This window comes from Vulpes vulpes, chromosome 10 (genome assembly GCF_048418805.1).
Source record: "Vulpes vulpes isolate BD-2025 chromosome 10, VulVul3, whole genome shotgun sequence".
NCBI lineage: Eukaryota > Metazoa > Chordata > Mammalia > Carnivora > Canidae > Vulpes > Vulpes vulpes.
This window is the reverse complement of record NC_132789.1, coordinates 30,980,074-31,003,604: the sequence shown is the minus strand read 5'-3', so window position 1 is coordinate 31,003,604 and position 23,531 is coordinate 30,980,074. Positions and strand designations below refer to the sequence as shown.

The 23,531-nt window shown below is 58.1% G+C and overlaps 2 protein-coding genes across 8 annotated transcripts in view; one reads left to right on the top strand and one right to left on the bottom strand.

Moving 5' to 3' along the window:
- TANGO2 (transport and golgi organization 2 homolog) overlaps window positions 1-10,356 on the bottom strand; it is a 37,783-nt gene extending 27,427 nt beyond the window's left edge. Inside the window, exon 1 of one of the 2 annotated variants that reach the window (XM_072723511.1) lies at window positions 10,306-10,356. The gene's annotated coding sequence lies outside the window, so the exon portion shown is untranslated. Of the gene's footprint in view, window positions 1-10,094; window positions 10,177-10,305 lie in introns of those variants that run through there. The other variant, XM_025982666.2, reaches the window with a different exon arrangement.
- Window positions 10,357-14,528: 4,172 nt separating this feature from the next.
- Window positions 14,529-23,531, top strand: part of ARVCF (ARVCF delta catenin family member) — a 51,296-nt gene continuing 42,293 nt past the window's right edge. For 5 of the 6 annotated variants that reach the window (XM_072723492.1, XM_072723494.1, XM_072723490.1 and 2 more), the window contains exons 1-2: window positions 14,530-14,759; window positions 20,142-20,195. The gene's annotated coding sequence lies outside the window, so the exon portion shown is untranslated. Of the gene's footprint in view, window positions 14,760-20,141; window positions 20,196-23,531 lie in introns of all 6 variants that reach the window. The other variant, XM_072723499.1, reaches the window with a different exon arrangement.

Sequence of the window (23,531 nt, the reverse complement as noted above, 5' to 3'; positions counted from 1 at the left end):
AGGCCTTGGAGAAGCCACAGAGGGAAGGGACTAGCCTGCTGTGAGAGACAGGGGGACAGTCCTCCCTTCAGGCATGGGAGGAGCCGGGGTGGGCCGAGAAGGGTTCCAGCTCCCTGTCCCAGGCCAGAGTCCCCGCCAGCCACACACAGCAGTCCAGAGAGAGGCGAACCCCTGCAGTGGGGTGGGCAGGTGATCAGAAGAGAGGTGAGAGCTCCCCTGTATGCCAGTGCAAGTGCTCCCAGTTCTTGGGTCTCTGAAGTAAAACACTGTTTCAGAACTCACAGGAGGAGGATGTTCTCACCTGGCCGACCTGGCCATCTAAGCTGTGCCAGCACCCAAGCGTAGGTGGGTGGATGGACAGGTGGCAGGGGATCTGACTACAGGTCACAGAAGAGCCAAGGAGGGGCCGAAGTCTGAGGCTGGCCCCACGGACATGACCACAGCCCAGAGCCACATGTAGGTCTTCCTGTGGGATGATGCCGTGGTGTCCCTGCCTCTCCACCCATTTCCGTTCACTGGTCTAGCTGGGCTGGGAAGTGGTGGGAGGGGGTCAGGGAGGAAGGATCCACTCCACTACTGTCACCACTGACTCCCAAAGGCCCTAGAGGGCACCACAACTCAGCCCCATGTTCCTCCCAGTCCCTGCAGGCACAAGCATCGCTAACGCCTCAGGGGACCCATCCAGGTCCTCAGTAAAACCTCAGACTGTGGAGGTGATATCACCCTGGAGACCAGTGCCACAGCAGAAGTGCAGGGGCCGGGAGATGAAGGGCCCTGTGACATGGGCTGCTGGCCGCTGGCCCTCACACAATGGAACCAAAGGCAATGCCCAATACACAAAATGGCCCTGAGGTGACAGGAGCAGGCTGGGTTCCCACCCTTGGGGACCCCGGTTGTGCCCACAAGGGCCATCAGCCTAGGATCACCTGATGATATCAAGACTGGTGGGCAGGCTATTGGAACTGATCCTTCTAGTAAAAACAACTCAAAATGCTTGAAAAAATATGAAAACATCTTGAAAAGAGCCAAGAACTAACAAGGTCATGCAGGATTTGGCTACTATCTCAGAGAACATGGAAACCCAGAGAGGAAAGGAAGCAGAGTACACTGGCTATTCCTGCCCTGGGCAAACTGGGCTTGATGGCTGTGAAGGTCAGAGAGACTGAACACAAGGCCAAGGCTGCCCCAAGAGGGGAACGTGGTAGGAGACCCTCCCCTAAGTGGAGCTGGGACCCTAACAGACAACTCCTAGGATGAAGGTGGGCTAGATCCACAGCCACCTCCAGGTGCCACAGGGACAGCATGCAAAGTAGGGAGAGTCCCTGAGAAGCCACAAGAGCACCATCGGGGCCACACTGGGGGTCCAGGGATCCTCATGCTAGACTTGGATGGAGGGGCTCGAGCACCGGTAGTGCTCCTAGGCACCTGGAGAACCAAAGTTCTCATCCTCATTCTACACCTCTGAGAAGTCTCACAGATCATTTCAAGGACGAAGAGCAGGGCCATCAGAAAGAACACCACATAAAAAAAATAATAATAAAAAAAAAAAAAGAAAGAACACCACATAACAAAACAAAGCACCATAAGCATGAAACAGCAGAAAGCAAACCCCACACGTCTTGTAAACCAACCACACTCTGATTGCAGAAAAAGAAGCTTGAGAATATTTGCAGGAAAAAAAATGTGAGAGAAAGAGTAAACCAGGAGTTTCACGATGCACCGGAAAGGACTCTTAGAACCAGAAGCCCTAGTAACTACAGATTAAAATTCATTTAAGATGAGCACATGAGACATAACTGATGAAACAGGTCAAATTGGCCAGAACACTGCAGTGCAGGGAAGTAGGAAGCATGCGGGGCCTCCTGGGGTCTTGGGTGTCCCACCCGCCAGGTCAGCTGATGAGCACCTGCCACACAGCTGTGGTCCAGAACAGAAAACAAAGGTCTTCTCACTGCCCGGGGCTGGTCTCTCCCACAAACAAGAATACTCCAGAAGAGGCCAACTGGCACTGTCTATGGCAACCAGGCCAACCGTGGTCAGCGGGGAAGCCCTGCCAGCCCATCACTTCTGAAATCCCACCCACCCAGAGCCCTGCCAGGACAGAGGATGGTTCTGAGGATTGCTCCACCGGAGACATGCTGCCCCACCAGGGACGTGTAGCTCTGGTCGTCAGAAGAGGCCATCGCGTTGGCCTTGGCCTGCTGTGCACCTCTCTGGGCGGTGTACCCAGCTGCTGGGCAAGGCCATCCTCCAGGGGCAGCTCCGGCTACTGATGCTCACAAGCCAGAAGCAGAGCCCTCCAACTTGGCTGCAGGACCTCGTCATCCTAGCCAGCCTTTGTGGGTGGCAGACCAGCCCTCCAGACAGTGGCAGCAGGGAGGGCTCTGTGGTTGAAGGCAAGGCCACTGATGGGTCTCCGGGCAGCCTGGCGCCGGAGGTGTGGGAACAAAGCCCAGGGCTGCGGCCTCGATGAAGACGTGGTCATTGGGAGGGAAGGACCAGAGGAAAGCCAGCCCCTGGGGAGGGGACCATCAGGAACTGCCTTTCTCTCCAATCCCTCACCCCCCACTCAAGCCAGGCCCGCTGCCCACTGGCCCCACCCCTTCTCAGCTCCACTTCCCACCACCCCAGCAGCCTCGTTTACCTCAGCAGGACCCGTGGGTGCAGGGCCCTTCTCCCAGCATGCCTCCTACCCAGGCCCTGGTGAAATCCTCCCTGACACTGTGCCCAATGGGCCACTTTCTCAGTCCGGCTGATTTTCAGAGCTCCCCAAGCAAGTTCTGGACATAGCCACCGTGGTCCCAGTCACTGCCATGCAGGCTGGAACTCCTACCAGTGGCAAACAGGGTCCTGCTCCTGCTGTCACACACCTGCCTGCCTGGCCTCTCAGGGCACTAAGGAAACACCACTCTCCCCTTCCCCCAGTTCTGAGACCAGCACAGTGGGAAAGAGTCGGGAAAGGGCTTCAGTAGGCCCCGCCGTGCCAGGTGGGGCTGGGGCTCATCCACATTTGGTGGCCTCTCTGCTTGTCCTGGGGAGTTCACCCTTGAAGGACATCTGAGCTAGTAAAATGTGTAAGGGAGGGCATCCTGAGCAAAAGAGTGCCTGGCTTTCTCAGTAACATCCCTGCCCCACTGGTCCCCACCCTCCACCAGGCCATGCAAGCCCAGGCCCCCATGGAGTGTTTGCAGGCCGCGGCAGCCCACAAGCCAGGGCCAGCCTGCAGCCAGAGAAAGAGACAGGCTGGAGGGTCCTGGGGGTCTGATCAGGAACATTACCCATGGGCCTTGGAAACCTCGAGGTGGACACCCTGAGGTAGCAAAGCCTGGCAGCCTCCAAGCATTGACGGAAGCCACACCCACCTCTGCATGCTGTGCCCAGGATGCTGTGTGCCCCAGCAGGCGAAGGAGGCTACCGTGGTGATGTGCACACCCACCCCTGGGCTTGCAGGTGGCAGTTAAATGTCACAGACCCATCTTTTCCAAATGTAAAGGGCTCACTTTCCCTCCTTTTCCCTTGTTTGGCCCCACAGCAATCAGGAGGGCAGCCAGGTAACCTAGCACCTGGAGAAGAGTACCCTCAAGGCAAGGTGCCACGGAATCTGGCTCTCTGATAGGGTGACACCCAGACCCAGAAGAGGCTGGGCCCCTGGGGCAACAGACCAGAGGACAAGACAGCTGGTGAAAACGTTCCCACTCCAGGTGCTTCACAGGTGTGGGTCCCATCTCACCAAGGGTTTAGGCAGTGTGCCTGAGGTTACCAGAGGGGCTTGTGGGATGCTGGCCAGCTGCACTCCGAGTGAAGGAGCAGGCACAAAGGAAGTGTGCTAGGTGCTGGAATCAAGTGGGTCTCCCTCCCCTGCATCTGCTCCTGTCCCCCCAGAAGGCCAGGATGCCCCCAGCACTGCATATCCACAAGCCACTTCACCCAGCCACATCATGGAAACACAAAGCCACCATGGCCACTGTAGTGGCCTCACTATTCTCTCAGTGGTCAACCCACCCCGGGAAAGCTAGTGATAGGTGACAAAAGGTCACCATGTACACACATGGTCCCACTGGGACCCACAAATGCCACAAACTCAAGGGTGCAGCTGAGCCTCGGAGCTGCCCACAGGGATGGAAAACCCCAGACAATGGCCCAGGCCCAGGAGGGGAAGCCATGTGCACAATGGGGCTGGAACATGGAGCCTGGGAGGTGCCCAAAACACCTGCATGGCACAGTGGCTGGGGGGGGGGGCGCAGGTGGGGGGCACACGTCTCACACTGTGTTTACCTGAAGAGACACTTCCTATGCCCCCACTGGTGAGGAGATGGCATCAGCAGTTGCTCAAGCTCCAAACCTCTAGGGCATCCTCACCATGGCTTCCTAGCGATGCTACATTCCATAACTCACACAGACTCTCAGAGGTACCCACGGCAACCAGGCAATCTTTGTCATAACCAAGATTTCACATAAAAAGCTGACCTCTGTGACCCAATGATGCCCCCCTTTAAAAACCTACCCAGGACTTTCCTGAAATTGAATAGGACCAGCATGAAGTCCTGTGGGGAACAGACAGGGACAAACAGAGACTGGCTCAGGCTGAGCAGGTGCACGAGGCTGTCCATACACAGAAGAGAGCAGCACATCCACACACCTCACACCTGCCCACTCAGCCTGGGACTCCCTCTGTGTCCTTAGCCTGCCTAGAAACAGCACAAACAGGGGAAAGAAGTGCTGCCTCCCCTGGGGTGGCCTCCACCAGTCCTCCCCCTGGGAACCTGGGCGGATCCAGGGTAGCAGCCACCTGGGCGGCTCAGGGCCCACACTCCCTGGGCACACCTGAGCCCCAGCCAGAAGGATCTACCATATGTGAGACAAAAGCAAAAGTTCACTTCAAACCAAAGCCATGGGCTTCCCCTTTCTTCCCTCTGAGAAAGCCAGAGGAGGCCTTCCTTCCAGATCACCACTCCTGCCTTCCCCTGCTCTAACCACCTGGTAATGCAAAATCGGAAGAATGGGTCCTGAGTCCGGCACCAGTCATTCTTAGCACATGGTGCTGGCTGTGAGGCACAGGCACAGAAGCTTTCCAGGCACTCCCAGCCCATCTGCTGAGGCTTTCGAGAGTTCTCTGCAAGCTCCATCCTGCCTGCTCCCCGCCCCCTTCAGCTGGGACCTCCTTCTTCCTCCCCTGCCTTCCAGAGGAACCGAGAGAGCTGTCAAGAGCAGCCAGATCCACTCCCTCCTTCAGAATAACCAGGCTCTTCAGTTGACTCAAGCCCCCAAAGTCACTCCACACGGCGTCTAACAAGAGCATGACAAGAAAATGACTCAAGCAGGCAGGCCAGAACCTGGCCAGAGATGGGTCCGGGCCACATGCCAAGAGATGCAGTGACCCTGCCATGGCTTAGGTGAGGGCTGGTCGGCAACTTCACGAGGCCCCTTGGAAGAGTAGGCAAGTGGCGCCCACAGGCCATGCTGACAGGACCTCACTGTCCCCCCTGCCTGATGGGGAAGGACCTGGCTGGTGGATGGGGAGACCGCAGCACTGCTGGGGGTGGTCGCCAACCCCCTATCTCCCTCTTGTGCACTCCAGATGCCACCCAGCTGCTGGCCCATCCTGTGTGGAAGCCAATGGGCATCACACACCAACAGTGCCGGCCACGCACACCAAGCGGCACCATCTCCTCCAGCGTTTGCACCAAGGCCTGCCCCCCTCCCTACCTCCCAGCCCACCTGTCCATCCCCAGCCCAAGGCTCCACACCTCCTGCAGCCACAGCCGGCAGCTCCTGTGGGCCTGCGGAGTCTGGTTCCCACAGCCAGGTTAGCCAGGAGCACAGTCTCATCTTGGAAGTTTCCAAGTACACTCATTCTGCAAAAGCCCCACATCTGGTCGGCTGTGTGCCTCCTGATATTTCTTAGCAAAGTATGGGCATGTGCTCTGGGGTGATCGTACACACAGGATCCCACTGCCCTGTCTTCCCGCTGACTGTCTCTACCAAGGGGCAAGTGTCCCCAGCCTGCTAGCCGCTGCACGGCGTTCCCCAGGGGACATGTACCCTCATGCTGCCTCTTGGCTCTGGTGGTGTTTCAGTCCCACAAAGTTTCTACCCCCTGCAGAGTGCCACAGAGGAGCTCCACACGCAGGCTCTGCACATGGGTGGAGGATCTTCCTAGGACAGAGACCAAGAAGGCGGAATGGTGGGTCAGAGGATGATGCTCTCAAGTGAGTAGAACTGGCCAAACTCCCTCCAAACATCCCGGACCAGCCACTGGACTAGGGGCGTCCACCAGCACCACAACCTGCCACTGCTGCCCTTCTCGGGGTGGCAGGAAACACTCTCACCGGGATTGTACTGGCAACTCCCAGGGGCTGCACATCTCCCAGGCACCTGCCCACCAGAGTCTACAGATCACCAATTTGGGTACTGAATGCTGGGCTTTTGCTGCATTGATCTGTAGTGCAGCACATGTGGTGTGGGCAGGCTCACGACCTGTCTGCTCCGTGAGCTGCCAAGATTTCCGCCCAGCCCTGTGGCCTTGCCTGTGGCACTGCCTATGGGAAAGAGTATGTTACTTGACCACAAGTTTTCCCATCCCTACTGCATTGCAGCCACCCTCCCTATCCCAAAGTTAAAGCCTCTTTCCCCTGCCTTCTTTGTATGGTTATATTTTGGCTTAGTCCTCAGGTCAGCCTATGCCCTGTTCCGGTGGGTGGTGTGAGGTATGGACCCCCTTGCTTCCCAGCTGCGGGGTGTCAGGTCTGCCCCACCTCAGCCAGACCCTGGACACCCAGTCAAAGGGCTCCATGGCGTCCTGCATGCTTGGCAGGCCTCTTAGCTTCGGCACATGCTCTGGTATCTGGAGGACAGGTCTCCCTCTTGACTATTCATAAAATCTTCTAAAACTCTAATGAATTGTGCTGGGCCATGCCCCACCCCTGCTCATCAAACCCAGCACTGCCCATGTGCCAGTGTCTATGAAGTGCAACAAGCAGGTAAGTCTTGAGTAAGCCCCGGCTCCCTAGCAGCCCCATGGCAGAGACAGCGCACCACCCCAGTGCTTGCCCAGAAGCGAGAAATAAGCGAGTCTCATCATCCATGAGGACAGAAGTCAGGGCAGGGCCACCTGTTCTGGGGAACAATAGGAGGCATCTGGGTGCCGGCAGTTTCTTGGTGGGGATGCTAGTTGTCTGGCTGGGCTCCCAGTACAACCCATGGAGCTGGACATTTAAAACACATGCACTCTCACAGCAGGCATGTTTTATATGCACTCTTACAGGCAGGCTGGCGCATGGAGAAAAGAAAGACCGAAGAAGAGGCTGTCCGTGGGAGACCGAGCAAGAGTAGATACAGCCCCGGTGCAAACCCTTCAAAGCAGAAGCCAGTGTAGCCGGGCTCTTGTGAGTTCTCCACACTGACACCACCACCTGAGCAGAGAGCAAAACCACACCTGACAACCAGGGTGCCAGGGGAGGGGAACCTGCACCGTCGGCGGGAAGACTTTCCTTTGTCAACTGAAAAGGCAAACAGGCTCTGGATGGAGGGGGCACACACTAGGTCAGAATGCAGCAAAGAATGATAGAGATGCACATGAATGAATGGGGACTTATTGTGGTCTCAACACAGAGCCAAGGCGGCCTACACACTTGGAAAGTGAGGCTCCCCGTTCACATCACGTCCATCCCCCACCTCCCCCCGGCTGGCTGCACACATGAAGGCTCTGAACAGAGGTTACCTGGGCCAGAGAACCTGCAGCCCCATTTCACTACACCAAGCACTTTACACATTTTGGGATACATTTTCAAGGCTAGCCAGCCTGTCTGTCTGTCAAGGCCACGCAGGGGACAGGGGCCCTCGGGCTTCACATGACAGGGCTGAGGAGCCAGGCCCCTCACCCTCACTCTCACCCCGGTAAAAGCAAGCGAGCAGCATGCAGCCGGCAGCCCAACCCGCACCATCACTGTGGCCACCCCAGGGGCGGAGCTGGAGAGCCTGCGCTGCTCTTTTCGCATGATGCGTAATGTTCTCCCAGCGGCTGCCAGCAGAGGAGGTAAACACACATGGGAACACAGTGTCGCTGTGCTGTTCGGGGGCCTTGGCTGAGAAAGCCCTGACGTCTGTAAATATTCTGAGCAGCCAGCCCACTGCAACACCCCACCCTCCTCCCAGCTCAAGATTGAGGATTCTACAATCTATGTTTTGTCATTTTGGCTAAGTGGGATTTCACCATGACAAATTTTCTATGGGGTACTCTCTTCTGAGAGCTCCATGATGTTTTGGGAGCACTAATTCAACTCCACACCAAGTGTCGCTGTCCCTGCAGTTCAAAGGAGCAACACAAATGAGGGGCAGAAGGAGCATTACATCAAGCTCTGGACAGAGGGCCACCCCTCTACCTCAGCCTTTCCTGGCTTCCCCACAAGCCAGGGGCCAGCCCAGCCTCACAGGGGCCCCCGCTGCCTTTGTGCTCAATAAAGGACAATGGAGTACTCCCACCAAGATGTACCCTGAGTGTCAGTAGCCACCAAGAGATGGTGGACAGCCTTTTTTTTTTTTTACTTTTAAGTGTGCATGTATCATTTTTGCAAATCTACAAAAGAAAGTTAAAGGTGGGGTGGGGGGGAACTGCACTGATAACCTGGGAAGACTGCTTCCTGGGGTGACCTGGGGTGACCTTGTTTCCGCAGAGGCCATCACCCAACCCTATGGTCTGGACCAACAAATGCCAGATTCTGCGGTGATGCCCTCACTCACTGACGTGTCGCCAAAGGATGGACCCAGTCCCTGAACATCTGGAGCAACAATGACAAGTGTGGAACCACTTCTAAAAGCCCTCCAGCCTCCCTGCCATGGGCCATTTACCTCCAGACATGCTCTGGAGGCACCTCGTTTCCCCACAGAAGTCCTCAGAAGTAACAAGCACACATCTTCTGTGGGCAGGCAGCAGAGGTGCCTACAGAGAGCTCACCCTCTGATGCAGAAGCAGGCACGGGAATGAGACCCCAAGACACCACACACAGTTACATCCACGGTGAAATGGAATCCAAAAGCCCACAAAAAGAGGTCACAAAAGAAGCATGAGGTCATAACAACAGTTTAGGGGCTGAGGGGCCGAAACAGAATTGACAGCCGTTTCCTTCATTCAGGAATGGCTGCGGTCACTACATACCAGAGCAGACAGTGGCAGCAGCCCAGTCTGAGTGGCCGGAAGTCTGTGCACATGCCAGTAACACGAAGCCACAGGACTGAGGCTAGTAGTCAAAGGCCGGCTAAGGTGGAGGCACCAGGGCAGCCCACCCACCACACTGGAGCACTAGGATCCTGGAGACAGGGGACGGAGCCACTGCTGTGTCCTCCTGCCTCCGCCCCATCAGACAGGTCACCCCAGGATCCTGAGACAGTGGCCCAGGTGGAACAGAGGCACTGGGACCTGGCCCTGGCTCTGAGTGACCTTGGGAACGCCACCTGCCCCTCAGCCGGAGTGTTCTTAGCTGTGGACAGCATCTGACCAATGAACATTTGCCCAAAAAGGTTCCCCAGAGGTTTAACAAGCAAGTTCGAGAAAGCATTTCCAAAGTGCTACCAGCTGCAGGTATCCCTTATAGCTGCCATGGCGTCACCACTGCCTCATGGAAGAGAGCTCTGAGCCCAAACAGCAGTCAGCAGGTCGGGAACAGGACGCCAGGCCAGGCCTGGGCCCAGCATGTGATATCCCTGCTGGAGGAAAAGGCTCAGGCTCGGGGACTGGTCCAAGGGCAGGAGGCTCACTCTAGGGAGGCCGTGAGGCACCTGCCACGCTGGGGTCGGGGAGGGGGTCCCCTGCCCAGTCCCCACCTTCGATGCCCTGACCGACGGAGCCACCCCAGAAAAGGCGTGAGCCAGCACTTGCCTACTCAGACCTCAGCGGTCAGCCGGCGGCCCGGCCACCGGCCACCGGCCCCGGGGGAGGCGGCACCGTGACTCAGGGCTTCAGAACCGTCTGAGGCCGTAGCCCACCCACCCCGCAGCGACCGCGCAGCTCCCAGCCCCGCCAGGCTGCCCCCCCAGCGAGGCCCGCCCGGCCTGCCCGTGGGCCCCGCTTCCCATCCTGGCGGGGTCACTGGACACGCCTTCCAGGGACGCATGGGGCTGCGTCGGGGTCCGTGTGGGGTCTCTCGTCGGATTTCCACTCCACGCCTCGGGAAAGGGAACCAGGCAGGGCGGGGAGGTGCGGTCCTGCCCCTCCCCTCCCCGCCCGCTCCCCCGGACCCCGCGCCCCCGGTCCCGGGCCGGCCCTCCCGGGAGGGAGTCCGCCGGCCCTGCCGCCGACCGCACACTCACCGCCTCCGCCGCCGCCGACTTCCGGGTGCCGCGCCCGCGCGCCCCCGCCGCCGCCCGGGCCCCGCCCCCGCCCCCGCCCAGGCCCCGCCTCCGCCCCCTTGAGCGCTCGCCATTGGACTGCGCCGCCAGGGGCGGGGCCGCACGCCGCGACCCCAAGCGCCGTTGGCTGCGCGCGCTGTCGCTCGGGGGCTGCAGCCCTCCCGGCGCCCCGCCCCCAGGGCTGCGCCAAGCCTCGGGGCTGCGCGGGCGTCTGGGGGTCTCGTGACCCCCGCGGCTTTCCCAGCTCCCCAGCCCTGAGGACGCCTGCACGAGGTCGCTGCCCCTTGCGGCCGCCCCAAGGGCATGGCTTCGCGGACCCGTTAGGGCCGCAGCCTGAACTCCAGGGGCGGTAGGTCACCAAACCACTTGGCGGTCTTCGCTGAGAGCGATAGGGGGATGCCCACTTACGGACCCGCCCCTCAGACCGGGTCCTGGGCCACACCCTGTACTGGCTCCAGACCTGGCCATCCCTACCTTTTCTTTAAGGCCCCCAGTTGGGTTTTGCCTCTGCCATTCTGGCCTTTGCACCGCCTCCACCCCACCCCCGCAATTCCTAGCACACACAGGAAAGACCCTGGACCAGGCAATCCAGACCCACTCAGCCACTCTAGCCTTTGCACCGCCACTCCACCACCACTTCCACCACCACCCACCCTACCCCGGAATCCTGGCACACTCAGGAAAGACCCTGGACCAGGCCCTCCAGACCCACCCAGCCACTCTGGCCTTTGAGCTCACTTAGAGGCTGTTCTGCAGGTCCAGGCCCTAGGATGAAGAATTGGACCACCCTCAGCTGTAATGAGTGAGCAAGAGGGCAGGAAGGGGCACTGACTGGGGCCCTCCCAACAGGACAGAGGCATTCACTGCGCTCCCTGCCTTCAAATACCTCTAGGCTGTGTCTGGGGCCTGAATGCAGGGAGAGTGCAGTCAGGGGACAAGGGCCCAGGGCCTACTCCCAAGTGGGTGCTCAGCAAACTATGACAAGGATGACAGTTATGCTAAGAATAGTAGCAGTGTGCTAAGCACTCTAAACCCAGGGTCCCAGTGCACAGATATTATTTTACAGATACAAAGGCTGAAGTTCAGAGCAGCCATGTCATTTTTTTAAAAAGATGGCAAATGGCAGTGGCTGGATTAGCTCCACAGTCCTGTGTGAAGCCCTCCTGTCCTGTTCCTGACTCAGAGCACTGATGTCCTGTGGAAGACTGGGGTTTAGAGAGGGAAGGGGCCTGACTGGTGATAGAAAAAGGGAAGTATTGAATCCAAACCTGCCTGATGCACCCAAATGCCCACTCCACCCTACTCTCTTGCCATCTTTTCTGTGCTCCCAACAGAAGCCCTTTACAGACATGGACACCGAAGACTCCAGATGTCCAAGGATTCATGGCCAGCAAGTGGTCAACCTAGCCTGATGCATGGTCCTCCCTCCTGGTATGCAGCAGCAGAATCCTCCTGAGCTGGTGCCAGTGATTTCCCTCTGAGCAGCCAGACTTTGCAATCCACCCAAGAGGCGATAACGTTAGATAAGCAAGACTTGGGACCGAGGCGTGTGTGACCTCACCCTGGGGCACAAGGCAGCAGTTGCAGAGTACTCTGCCCCCAAACCACTGGGCCATACGCCTCAGGGGAGGTGCTTTCCTGTTATCAACAAAGAGAGATGAGCTCATGCATGGGTTGGACAGAGGTTCAAATCCTGGTCTGCCATGAAAGCACATAGCTCTGGGCCAGCCCCCATCCAGCTACACTCTCCCCATCTAGATGGAGCCATGTCAGGTAGGTACTCGCTCTGATCTGTCTCCACTGACTCCAGTTGACAACATTCAGTGCTAGGGAGCAGATAAGATAGGATAAGATGGGTTTGGGCGGGAAGCTGAACTCTGGGGTCTTAGGGATGCAAAGAGTTCACACATCCTTAGTTGGGGAGCTCACTACCTTATAGTCACCCTTTTTGGTCTCTAAGCATTTGCCACTGTTGAGAAGTTCTTGACCTCCAGCTGAAACCTTTTCCCCCCTATAGCTTTGCTCACATGTCCCAGGGATGTCCCCAGAGAGCTGGCCCGCAACTAGGTGGAGGTGGGGGGAGAGGGAGGAGCCTAGGGTACTGGTCCCTGTGCCAGTGGTCACATGGTAGGGACTCTCCATCCTGTTTTTTGACCGTTTCTGACCCCTGCCTGCAGCCTGGGTTACGGTGGGCCTGCTGCCTGAGAGTGGCCTTGAGTTCCTTGGAACCCACACTGTCCACCCTACTCCTCTGTATATAGCTGGTGACCCAGCTTGGGGGACGGAATCCTGCCTGGAGTGGGGGGCGGGGAGGCAGCCCCCACCTAGGACAATTTTGGAGCATGACTCTCCCTTTTGCTCTCTCACCAAAGCTCTGTCCAGCCCCTCCTGCCACCATCAGCAAGTGTGTGGGGAAGGGTTGATGCTGAATCACAAGCTCACTATGAGAATAGCGCTCCAGGAGGACCAGGGCCCAATGCCCCTGGAGAAATCTGTAGGGACAGTTTGACTAATGAAATCCACTCTAATGGAAGGAAGAAAATCCCCCCAGCCCACACAGCAGCTGGCTCAGAATGTCACCAATGGTGCAGCTCCATAAGACAAGAGCTAACTTGCTCACAGAGACCCCTGTGTTCCAGAGAAGGACACTGCACTCCATCTTCCCAGAGATACAAGCAACATCACTATGCCAGAGTGTCAGATGGCTCTCACCTCCAGTGCCAACTTCAATTGACCAGCAGTGGCTGACTGGTTCTTTTTTTGTTTTGTTTTGTTTTTTGGCTGACTGGTTCTAAAAGGGTAGGATGGATTTGCTATGTGTGCTAGGTACCACAGGGGGAACCCAATGGTGGTACCAGTGGTGAGTTCTGGCCCTACATCACTTCACTTTCTTTGTTAAGAGGAAGCAACTTTTGGGTGAACACTCTGACCCCCTGACGTGGGTGGATAAGACATGAATGTCTGGTCTCCCCATTAATGCTGTCATGGGTCTGTGACTCTCTGGGTAGACACGGGGAATATGATGGGCTGAGAATCTGGTCATCTCCAGGTGCAACCAGGACAGGAAAGGCTTAGAACTAAGCCAGAGTCCCTGGCCAAGGGGCCATCATCTCCCTCGGAAATAAGCCCCAACATGCAGCACCCCTATTGGTACCCCACCACACACACCACAAAGTTAAGTGGAGCTGGCCAAGGATTATGATTCCATTTGTGGTCATATATGTGTGCTTCGTTTCCCTTCAAGGACCAGGTGTCGGCTCTCCACCCAGCAGAGAAATGCGACCTGTGCTAAACTCCATTCAGGTGGTTGCGCCCCCTACAGTGTTTCTCCAAGACCAGAGGTAGGGTGGAGGAAACGGGACACCGGGAAGGAGGCTGGTGACAAACACACAAACTCCTCCCTCCACCCCTCCCGGACCCTGAGCTGCGGTGATTTGATAGAGGAGGGGAGGGCAGTCCTGCAGGGTGGGCCGAGCCGAGGGGTCCGTGGATTCAGGCCTGGTGGAGGAGGACAACCTCTGGTTCGCCGAAAAGGACCTTCCTGCCCCGAGAAACACGGCTCCCCATCCAGGCTCGCGGAGCCAAGGTCGGGCCCCGCCCCTGCTGCGAGAACCCTGGGGCGATGAGGGTGCGAGAACCCCCCCAGGCCGGGGGGTGACGGGCTAGGCTTGCGCCCGAGTGACCTAAAGCAAGAGAGAACCTTTCTGAGCTTCAATTTCCCATCTGTAGAATGGGAAGGTAGCACAGCTCTCCCTCGCAGAGTGTGCGAAGAACACAATTAGATCCGGACAGGAGGGCGCGGCGCGCCCGGTGAACAGCAGGCGCGGGAGAAGGATCCCTGCGAACTAGGCGCGGTGATGGAGGCAGCGAGGCCAGAGTCCTGGGAAGGGGCGCGGGGCTCGCCAATCCCCGCTCGGTGCCGGGGGGCCCGGGCAGGTCCTCGAACGCAGCCGAGAGGGCGGCTGCCCCGAGCCCGGCCGCCGCCGCAGCGGTCTCGGCAGGTGCCGGGGCCTCGGCCACTCCACGGAGGGGCCGGCGGTCGGCCGGGACGGACACCCCGGGGGCCCAATGGGAAGCCGGCGTCTCCCAGCGCCCGTCCAATCGGCGCCGGTCGCCGGGCCGCCCTGGGTCTCCCGACCAATGGGAAAATTCGCGTTCGGCTGGGGCGGGGCGGAGGGTCGCGTCGCCGGCCAGACCCGCTTTGCGCACGGGCCGCGCGAGGGGCGGGGAGGGCTGGCCCGGGGCTGCACGCTGGCCCCTGGAGGGGTCCGCCCCCGCACCCGCCCGAGTTGAGGCCCCGCGGAGGGCTGACCCCGCCGCGCCCCGGGGACGCCGCGCCCGGCGCGCCCAGAGACCCGGGGACGCCCGTCTGGGGGCGGGGGCCACGCTGCGGGGCCGCCCACGCCGCGCTCCAGGTAGGCTCGGGCCGGGGGCGGGGTCGGGAGGTCGGGGCCGGGGTGGGGCCGGGGTGGGGGCCGGGCTGCGGGCCCGCGGGGGCCGGGGGTCGAGGGGGCTCCTGAGCGGAGAACCGAGGTACGAGCCGGGCCCCGCCCCACCTCGCCCCTCGCGCCGCGGTGCGCGAGACCCGGGGCCGCGGAGGCGGGGCCCTTTGTGCGCGGTCTCGGGGCCCCGGCGGGGCGGGCCAGGGCGCCCCGCACAGCGCGCCCCCGCCGAGCGGCGGCCGGAGCCCGCAGCCCGCAGCCCCGCTCGGCCTGCGCGGCGCTGGGCGCCTTGCCCCGGGGCTCTTGGGGGCCGGAAACTTTCCAGGGGCCCGAGGGCCGGCGGGGCCGGGGAAGTTTCCCGGGGCGGCGCGCCCCTGGAGCCCGCTGGGGCTCGGGAGCCATGGGGATGTCCCCGCTCCCGCCGCTCCCGCCGCTCCCGCCGCCCAGAGGACGAGGGAGAGGATGCCGCCTGGTGGCCCTGCGTGGTGCCCGCACCGGGGATCCCCCCATTCCCGCCGCCCGAGTCCCCTCGGTGGAGCACCGGGCCCGGCAGAGGCGGATGCCCCCCACTCGGCGCGGTACCCAGCCCGGTTTGCTGAGGTGTGGCCCAGGGCGGGCAGCCTGACATTCCGAGCCCTCCCCGTGTAATCTTTAATTAAATGTTGGGTACTTAAAACGTACTCATCTTTGCGTAACGCATCCCTGAAAACGGAGCTCCGGGACTCTGGCTCCGCTTTCCCGTTAGACCCAGGCCTGTTTAGAAACAGGGAAGAGAAAAGAAGCATCCCAACAGGGTTTCATCCTTTGGGCTAGGCTCTCAGTGTAACCTCGGTGCTTGCCCCTCTCTCACACCCCTTCCCACTGTCCCCTGCAGGGCACACACCAAATCAGGATCTGTAAACCCAGGGGATTGGCAGATGAGCGGCTTAGGGCATGTCAGGGCACTCCCCCGCCCCGCCCCCCCTCTCGTGGGGACCTGCTGTGGGGGGAGGGGGGTACTGAGAGCCTCGATCCCCTCCCTCTGCCTCCCCTTGAGATGCAGACCCCCCAGCAGCAGTCTGCTGGTTCCAAGCACGTCCTGCCTGTCCTGTGTTCAGTGTATCTCTGGACTTGAAATGGTGCTGCACACAGGAGACAGAGCCTTCTCCACAGCATACTGGGCTCGTGGCCAGTTGTTCTTTTTAATTAAATGTTGGGTACTTAACCAAGTAGTAGGTGGCCCAGGTCTTGGGTCCCGCCGCAGCATGTGGGGCTGTGAATCCAGAATTCATGCTTTCTTCCAGCCTTGCGCTGTCCCACCCACAGTGCCATGTCTGTCCCCTGCTCTCTAAAGTCTGTGATCCACCGGCACCCAGCACGGGGCTGGGCACAGAGCACTCACTGTGCTGGGGATTCTAGTCCTGGCCTAGGCAGGAGGGTCACAGCCAAGTCAGCCTTGGCCCTGCTCTTCACAGTCTTTTCTATGTAGACAGAAGAACTTGCAGTCCACAGGTAAACTGAGCCGGCTCTAAGTCCTACTAAATTAGCATCCCCATGCCACATTGGGGTTGCTCGGTAGCCTCTCAGATCTCTTCCCAGGCCCAGGGGTCTCTGCATCTCAGAGGCTTGGTGAAGGCAGGGCATCTCTGTTGGTGCTGTGTAAGGATTCAGGGCAGATTTACCACACCCTCTTCACCCCAAGGGACAGGCCTGAGAGTCGTGAATAGAGGAGCCCCTAGCCAGTCCCTAGTATCTGCCCTGTGATCTGATCTCAGCAGTGGGAGGGAGGTGAGGGCAAGCTTGACCTCAGGACAAGCCCTGGGGGCTGCCAGGAGGGCCACAGGGGGTTTGGGAACCTCTGAATGGCAGCTCAAGTTTTGCTGCCAGCTTCCGTCAAGATTGTAATGAAGTCTTGGGCTGCTCAGCAGGAGACCCAGGACTAGGGAATAATCAGAAGGAATACGGGGTCAGGAATCCCTTATTGGGCCTTCCCGACCAGGACAGCTGCACAACGCGGTTTATTTGATAGGTCAGGAAGATGAGCCCAGAGCACATGGACACCCATTTCAGCCGCATCTGTCCCTCCTCCTTCCCCCCACCGCTTGTCAGGCATAGGCCCTTCCGCCTGCCCTGGGGGATCCCGCCTGCCCTGGGGGATCCCGAGGAGCCAGCAGCCTCCAGGAAGGCAGCGGGTGCGGCCACCAGAGGGCACCCAGGACCGCCATGGCTGGCAAGCCTGACCCCACCCAGCCACCTTCAGTGCTGGGACCCTTCGGGAGGGACATGGTGGGGCCTGCTTCAGACTGCTTGTCCAGGGTATGCAGCTGGCAAGGGGCAGGGATCCCTGGGGCAAGGCCTCTCCATAACCCCAAGAGCCCCTCACTGCCTTTGGTGCAGGCAAGGGGAGACCAGGGACTGAATGGCAGGGTGACTGCCCACAGGCTCGGGCAAGGACAGTGAGAAACAGGCCCTGAGCAAGGCCTCCTTCAGGCCTTCACCCCAGGGGCCTCCTCGGCTTCCATAGGCTGACCCTGCCCCCACCCAGGGGTCCAGGCGAGGACTTTGAGCCGCTTGCAGCTTCTTTTCACTGCATCTGTGAAAGAAGGTGTGACAGAAGCAGGTGCCTTTTCACGTTGTACCCAGAGTGGCCAGCGGCCTGGAAGAGCACGTCCAGATCTGTCATGGTGGAGGAGAACATGGAGCTGGAGTGCAGAACAGGCTCCTAGGCAGACTTGCCTGCCCCCCCTCCCCGCCCCCACCACCTAGCCTCCTCATCATCTGCCCAGCCCACCTAGCCCGGGGCCCATCCCTCCTCTGGACTCTGCTCATGGAGCTGCCTTGTGCCATGGATGCATGACAGGTCTGTTTGCAGGACTGGCTCCGTGTGGCAACCCCTGTGGCCTGGGTTCCTGCCCCCATCTGAGATGCAGCAGGCCTTCCCAAGATTGGGGGCAGACTGGAAGATTGTCGGGCGCCCCAGTGTGGGGAGGCCGGTGGTAGGGGTAGGCCCCGGCTAGTATAGCCAGGGGAAGTTGTCCCCACTTCTCAGGACACTCCTCATTTGGGAATGGAGCCCAATAAGAGGCAGGTTTGATGACTCCCTTCGCCCCAGAGCTCCTGGGTCGGGGGTCCTTGGTCAAGTAAGTGACCCCAGACCCCACGTATCAATCCTAAGGGAATGCTAAGTAGGGATTCCTAAGACAGGTACCTCCTGCATTCTCATCACAAAGCCTGTCGTTCGTTCTCTCTTCATATCCACACCTGTTCACTCCCTCAGGGCTCCTGTCAGACTCTGCCTTGCCCTCACCTATACAATGTCCTGTGACAAGGGTGCCCTGGAGACCCATGCCTCTCAGAGCCGCCACCACCCTGCATCCTCCAGTGCCTCCCACTTCCCCTACCCTCCTCCTCCAGGAAACCTTTGGTGGCTCTCCCCACTGGTGTCTGCTACTGGCTCTCCTCCATGTTTATGGAGCTCTTATCCTGACCAGAGCCCCACAAGGAGGGAACATGTTCTTGTGGCCAAATATCCCCAGTTGAGGTGGGGACACTGGGAACAGAAAGACATAAGTTCAAATCCTGGACCAAGTTTCCCCATCAGAAAAATGGGGTATTGGGTCAATCCAAGGCACCTAGCAAGAGTGACATGAGGGTGTACAGCCAGCGCCTTGTGAGGCTTTGCATAAGGCCAGCCCTGAGGGGGAGCTTGGCAGTTATCAGGACTGGTAAGAAAGGCATGTGGCTATCTATGGGGCAAAACCTATGTGAACATTTAAGCCAAGAACAGAAGCATCCCAGAAACGTCACACTCCAAGCAGAGCTGCTTCCTGAACCTCAGACTTCAGGGTAGGAAAGGCAGCCCCTATGCTGTGGGTGGGTGGGGACCATGGGTGGGCAGGCTCTCTCCCAGACTGCCCTCCCAGGCACACACGAGGGTGAGTGTGCACAAACCCATACACACGAACACACACACCTACCTGGCTCGGGCCACTGTTCTTTCTTGGCTCTGACCCCACGCATCCTGATCCGTGATCCCACCATGACTCAGAGCCCCTCCTTGTGATGAAGGAGCTGCTGTGATGTGGGGACACCTATCCGCAGGGCCCCCAAATAGGCCATGTCCACAAAGGAAGATTAGATAGAGGACCAATCTGGGAAACACAGTAGAGCCCAAGGGAGACAGCTTCTGTCATCCTGACCCACCAAAGCTGGCTTTCTGTTTGCAGCCGAGACTCCCTCCTTTTGTAGCCACCCTGGCTTTGTTTTTTGTTTTTTAAAAGATTTTATTTATTTATTCATGAGAGACGCAGAGAGAGAAGCAGAGACACAGGCAGAGGGAGAAGCAGGCTTGTCGCAGGGAGCCCGATGTGAGACAATCCTGGGACCCGGGATCATGCCCTGAGCCAAAGGCAGATGCTCAACTCACGCCTGAGTCACCCAGGCGTCCCTGGTTTTGGGTTTTAATGATTGTAGTTTTCAGTCATCTCTACACACAACTCGGCTCAAACTTAAAACTCTGAGATCAAGAGTTGCATGCTCTACCAACTGAGCCAGGCAAGTGCCCACCACCCTATTGTTCATTTTTATTTTATTTTTTTAAGATTTTATTTATATATTCAAGAGAGATACACACAGAGAGGGGCAGAGACACAGGCAGAGAGAGAAGCAGGCTCCATGCAGGGAGCCTGAAGTGGGACTCGGTCCCGGGACACCAGGATCACGCCCTGGGCCGAAGGCAGGCGCTCAACCGCTGAGCCACCCAGGCGTCCCCATATTGTTCATTTTTATAACACAGACACTCTCTGGCATGGTCCCCAGGCCTAGATACAGTGACAGGGGATGTGTCCCCTGGGGCATGGGCTAGGCCATAAGCCCACAGGGGCTGTAGTCCTGCCTGTGAGGCACATCTAGACATCTCTCTGGCCCCTTGGTACCAGGGTCTGGGAGCAAGGCTGCTTGCCTCACAGGGACACAGGTTCTGGGCTGGCCCCCAGGAGCATCAGGAGAGGCAGGTGGCCTGTTGCACAGAAGTTCTCCTTGCTATACGTTGATCACGACGAAGCACACCCAACCTTCTGGAATGGGGAAGACACTATTACCAGACTCCAGCTGAGCAATCGCAGTTTTGCAGGCTAGTCAACAGTATTAGAAACATTTATGAGGGATGGTGGTAGTCTGACATAAACTGCAGACACCACAGTCCCAGTCGAGCAGAGATAAGAGAATGTGCATGAATATGTGGGTACACACGTCAGGAGTGCCACAGGATGACCTCGGAGTCAGGGGTGACACTGCCTCACCAGGGGTCTGGCCTCGTCCAGAAGGGACTTAGCTTGACAAATTGATCTCACAAGGTCTCCTCTGGTTTCCCTGCAGGAGCTGGAGCTGGCAGGATGGGCGTTGGGACATGCTGATCTCTCCTCAAGACAGGTGAGTGACCTGGGCTCGGCCTGGGAATATCCCCCTCTTCACATAGGACAGAAGAGAGTCCTGGTGGGCTTGGCAGGTGTGACGGACGGAGGAATGGCCCAGGGTGGTGTATGCTTCTGGTCCAGCCTCCCGCTGGGTGGGCACAGCCCCTGGGCTGGACAGGGCTGGGGGTGGGGCCTCACCACTAACCCTGCTCGGATTCACCAATGACCTGGGTATGGACAGCAGCCACCAGATTGATGTCTGGCTTGAGGGATGAGCCTGCAGTGAGGCTGACACCAGGACATTGACTGGATCTGATCTTCACCTGCCTTAACTTGGATGCTTGGCACGGCAATGTCTGGTATCAGCCTCGGCCACCCAGCTTGGTTCTCAGCTCAGGAGACAGGAGCTACCAGCTGGGAACAGACAGTCCTGGGTGTTACCTGTGTTTGTGGGTTTATCTGGTAGCCAGTCCTCCAGCAAGAGTAAGGCTTGATGCCTGGGAGGTATGGCAAGATTGGGAAGCTGTGTGGTCCCTGTGTCCCCCAGGTCCCTCTGGAGTGGAGGGGGTGGAATACGCCCTGCTGGCACCCTGGCCTGTCAGCGTTTGCTATGGTGGCTGCATTTACGGAGTGGTGATGGCTGATGAAAATGTCTTTGGCCGTTCTTGTTCATGCGGTATGGGTACCCAGGCCCCAGCCCAGCCATCTGCTCCTGCCCCTCTGGGTGCTATCTCCACAAGAGGCTTGGCCAACCCAGGATTCTCAGTGACACTGAATATCCAGCGTGGACGGCCTGGCCCAGCCAGTGCCATGCTCTGTGGTGAGAAGACAGTGGCCACCGGCCTGGGAGTGCCTAGGCTTCCAGACACCTCAGTATCCTGTGCCAAGGGCTATAGGACAGGGAGGGATGGGACCTGACTCCTTCTTCCCTATTGCACATAACTCTGGGTTTGGGAAGCTGCCAGCTGGGCTGGTGGTAGCTGGGCGTCTGCTGCCACCTGGAGGTGGTGTGCTACCTGGCCACTCCAGGTCAGGCCAGGCAGCTCAGTGGCAGGCTTCTGGGCCACCTGGGGGCCTCTGCATTGGGATGAAGAGGCTCAGGCTGCATCTAGGGCTCAGAAAGTGGCCTTGCTTGTGGTATAGGTGACATGGTTCCTGGGGGTGACGTTGGCAGGGTGCTGGCCCTGACCCCGCATAGGTCCTGGTAGGCCACCACGCCTCAGCTTGGCCAACCAGCCAGACATAGAGTGATAGCTCTGGTCACAGGGTCTCCCTTAGCCTGCCTGCTACACTACCCCGTCTCCTAGCATGGCTTGGTTGTTTCCTGTCCTTGTTTATCTCTCTCTGCCTCCTCCTCTTGGTTTTCTCCCAGTTTTTCTCTCATCTTCTCTGTGTGTCTCTCTGCCTTTTCCTCTCTTGTTTCTGTCCTCTCCTTCTTGAGTGTGGTGGTGGATTATTCTCGTCTGCCACAGTGATTGACCATTCACGTCTGCCATGGGCCCCCGAAGAGTAGTGGCGAGTAGTGGCGGCTGGCGTTCATGCCATCGCTGCTCTGGGCTGGGCCCATTTCACAGACTGGGAAGCAGAAGCAGGCCCTGGCTGGGGCTCCCTGCTCTGTGGGCCCTGAGGTATAGCCCTGATCACATGAAGGTATGGGGCTGGGCAGGCTTGGGGACTAAGTTGGGATAGGGGTGATGGCCAGCACCTTTGTTATCTCGCATACTCTCCTTCGGGCACTCGTTACTCAGCCGCTGAGCTCCATGTCAGACACTTGAGTATTGTGACCCCATCGCCCTGGAGAAGCCCCTGGCCTGGCAAAGAAGGCAGCAGCAGAGAAAGTGGCCCACTGTGGAGCTGCAAACTGGTGATGAGAATTGCAGGGCTCCCCTTCCAGGGCTATGGTTGCCCCTCATTGCAGCCGTGCCAGCACTGATGCCACCTCCCAAAACCCACACCCTCCCAGCCTGGCCTTGCCCCTTGGCCACCTTGTCATTGGCTCCGCACAGCTGCACTGAGCTGGCTGCGTGGCTGTGACTGCCGGCCCTGTGTTGGGTTGGGGAGGGAGCGGAGATTGATGTCTTTCTCAGTCATTGATCAGAGTCTTTGTTTTATTTTTTTATTTTTTTTAATTTTTATTTATTTATGATAGCCACACACAGAGAGAGAGAGAGAGGCGGAGACACAGGCAGAGGGAGAAGCAGGCTCCATGCACCGGGAACCCGACGTGGGATTCGATCCCGGGCCTCCAGGATCGCGCCCTGGGCCAATGGCAGGTGCCAAACCGCTGCGCCACCCAGGGATCCCAGAGTCTTTGTTTTAAAATATGAATTCTTGGGCAGCCCGGGTGGCTCACCAGTTTAGCGCCGCCTTCTGCCCAGGGCATGATCCTGGAGACCCGGGATCGACCCAAGTCGGGCTCCCTGCATGGAGCCTGCTTCTCCCTCTGCCTGTGTCTCTGCCAATCTCTCTCTCTCTCTCTCTGTCTCAGGAATAAATAAAATCTTAAAAAAAAAAAAAAAGTATGAATTCTTCCCTCATTTGCCTGTGGCAAGTTCTTTTTCAATCTTTCAATTTCTGTTTATGACAATTTTTTCACAATCAGAAATTTTTCATACTTTGTGGTGAAATCCATTGAATGTTTTCCTTATTTTGTTATTCTGTTGTCCTTCCTGAGTATCTAGTCAGGTAAAGGCGCCCCTGTCTTTTCTTGAGTTATTTCCAACATAGTATTTTATGCTCAAGATTTCATCAATCTAGAATTTATTTTGGCATGAATGTAAGTTGAGGATTTGTTTTTCACTTGTACTTGAACCATTTATTTTAAAAGATATTATTCATTCATGAGCGATTGTGAACAGGGTGATGGGGGTGGGAGGGCAGAGGGAGAAGCAGACTCCCCGCTGAGCAGGGAGCCCCACGCAGAGCTCAATCCCAGGACTGAGGATCATGACCTGAGCTGAAGGCAGACACTTAATTGCCTGGACCACCCAGAACCATTTTTTTTTTTTTAAAGATTTATTTATTTATCCATGAGAGACATAGAGAAAGAGGCAGAGACATAGGCAGAGGGAGAAGCAGGCTCCCTGCGGGGAGTCCCATGCAGGACTCCATCCCAGGACCCTGGGATCACAACCTGAGCTGAAGGCAGAGTTCAACCATTGAGCCACCCACGCGTCCCCCACCCAGAACCATTTAAATATCTATGAACCATTTCTTGACTAACATTTTTCTGTCACCAGAAATTGGAAACATTGTGGAACATGTCCTTGGGTTTGTGGTGCCCATGGCAAGTGCCCAACCCTTAGCCAGTGCCCATGGCTTGATTTAAAAGATCAGGTTGGAGCCTCCCCTT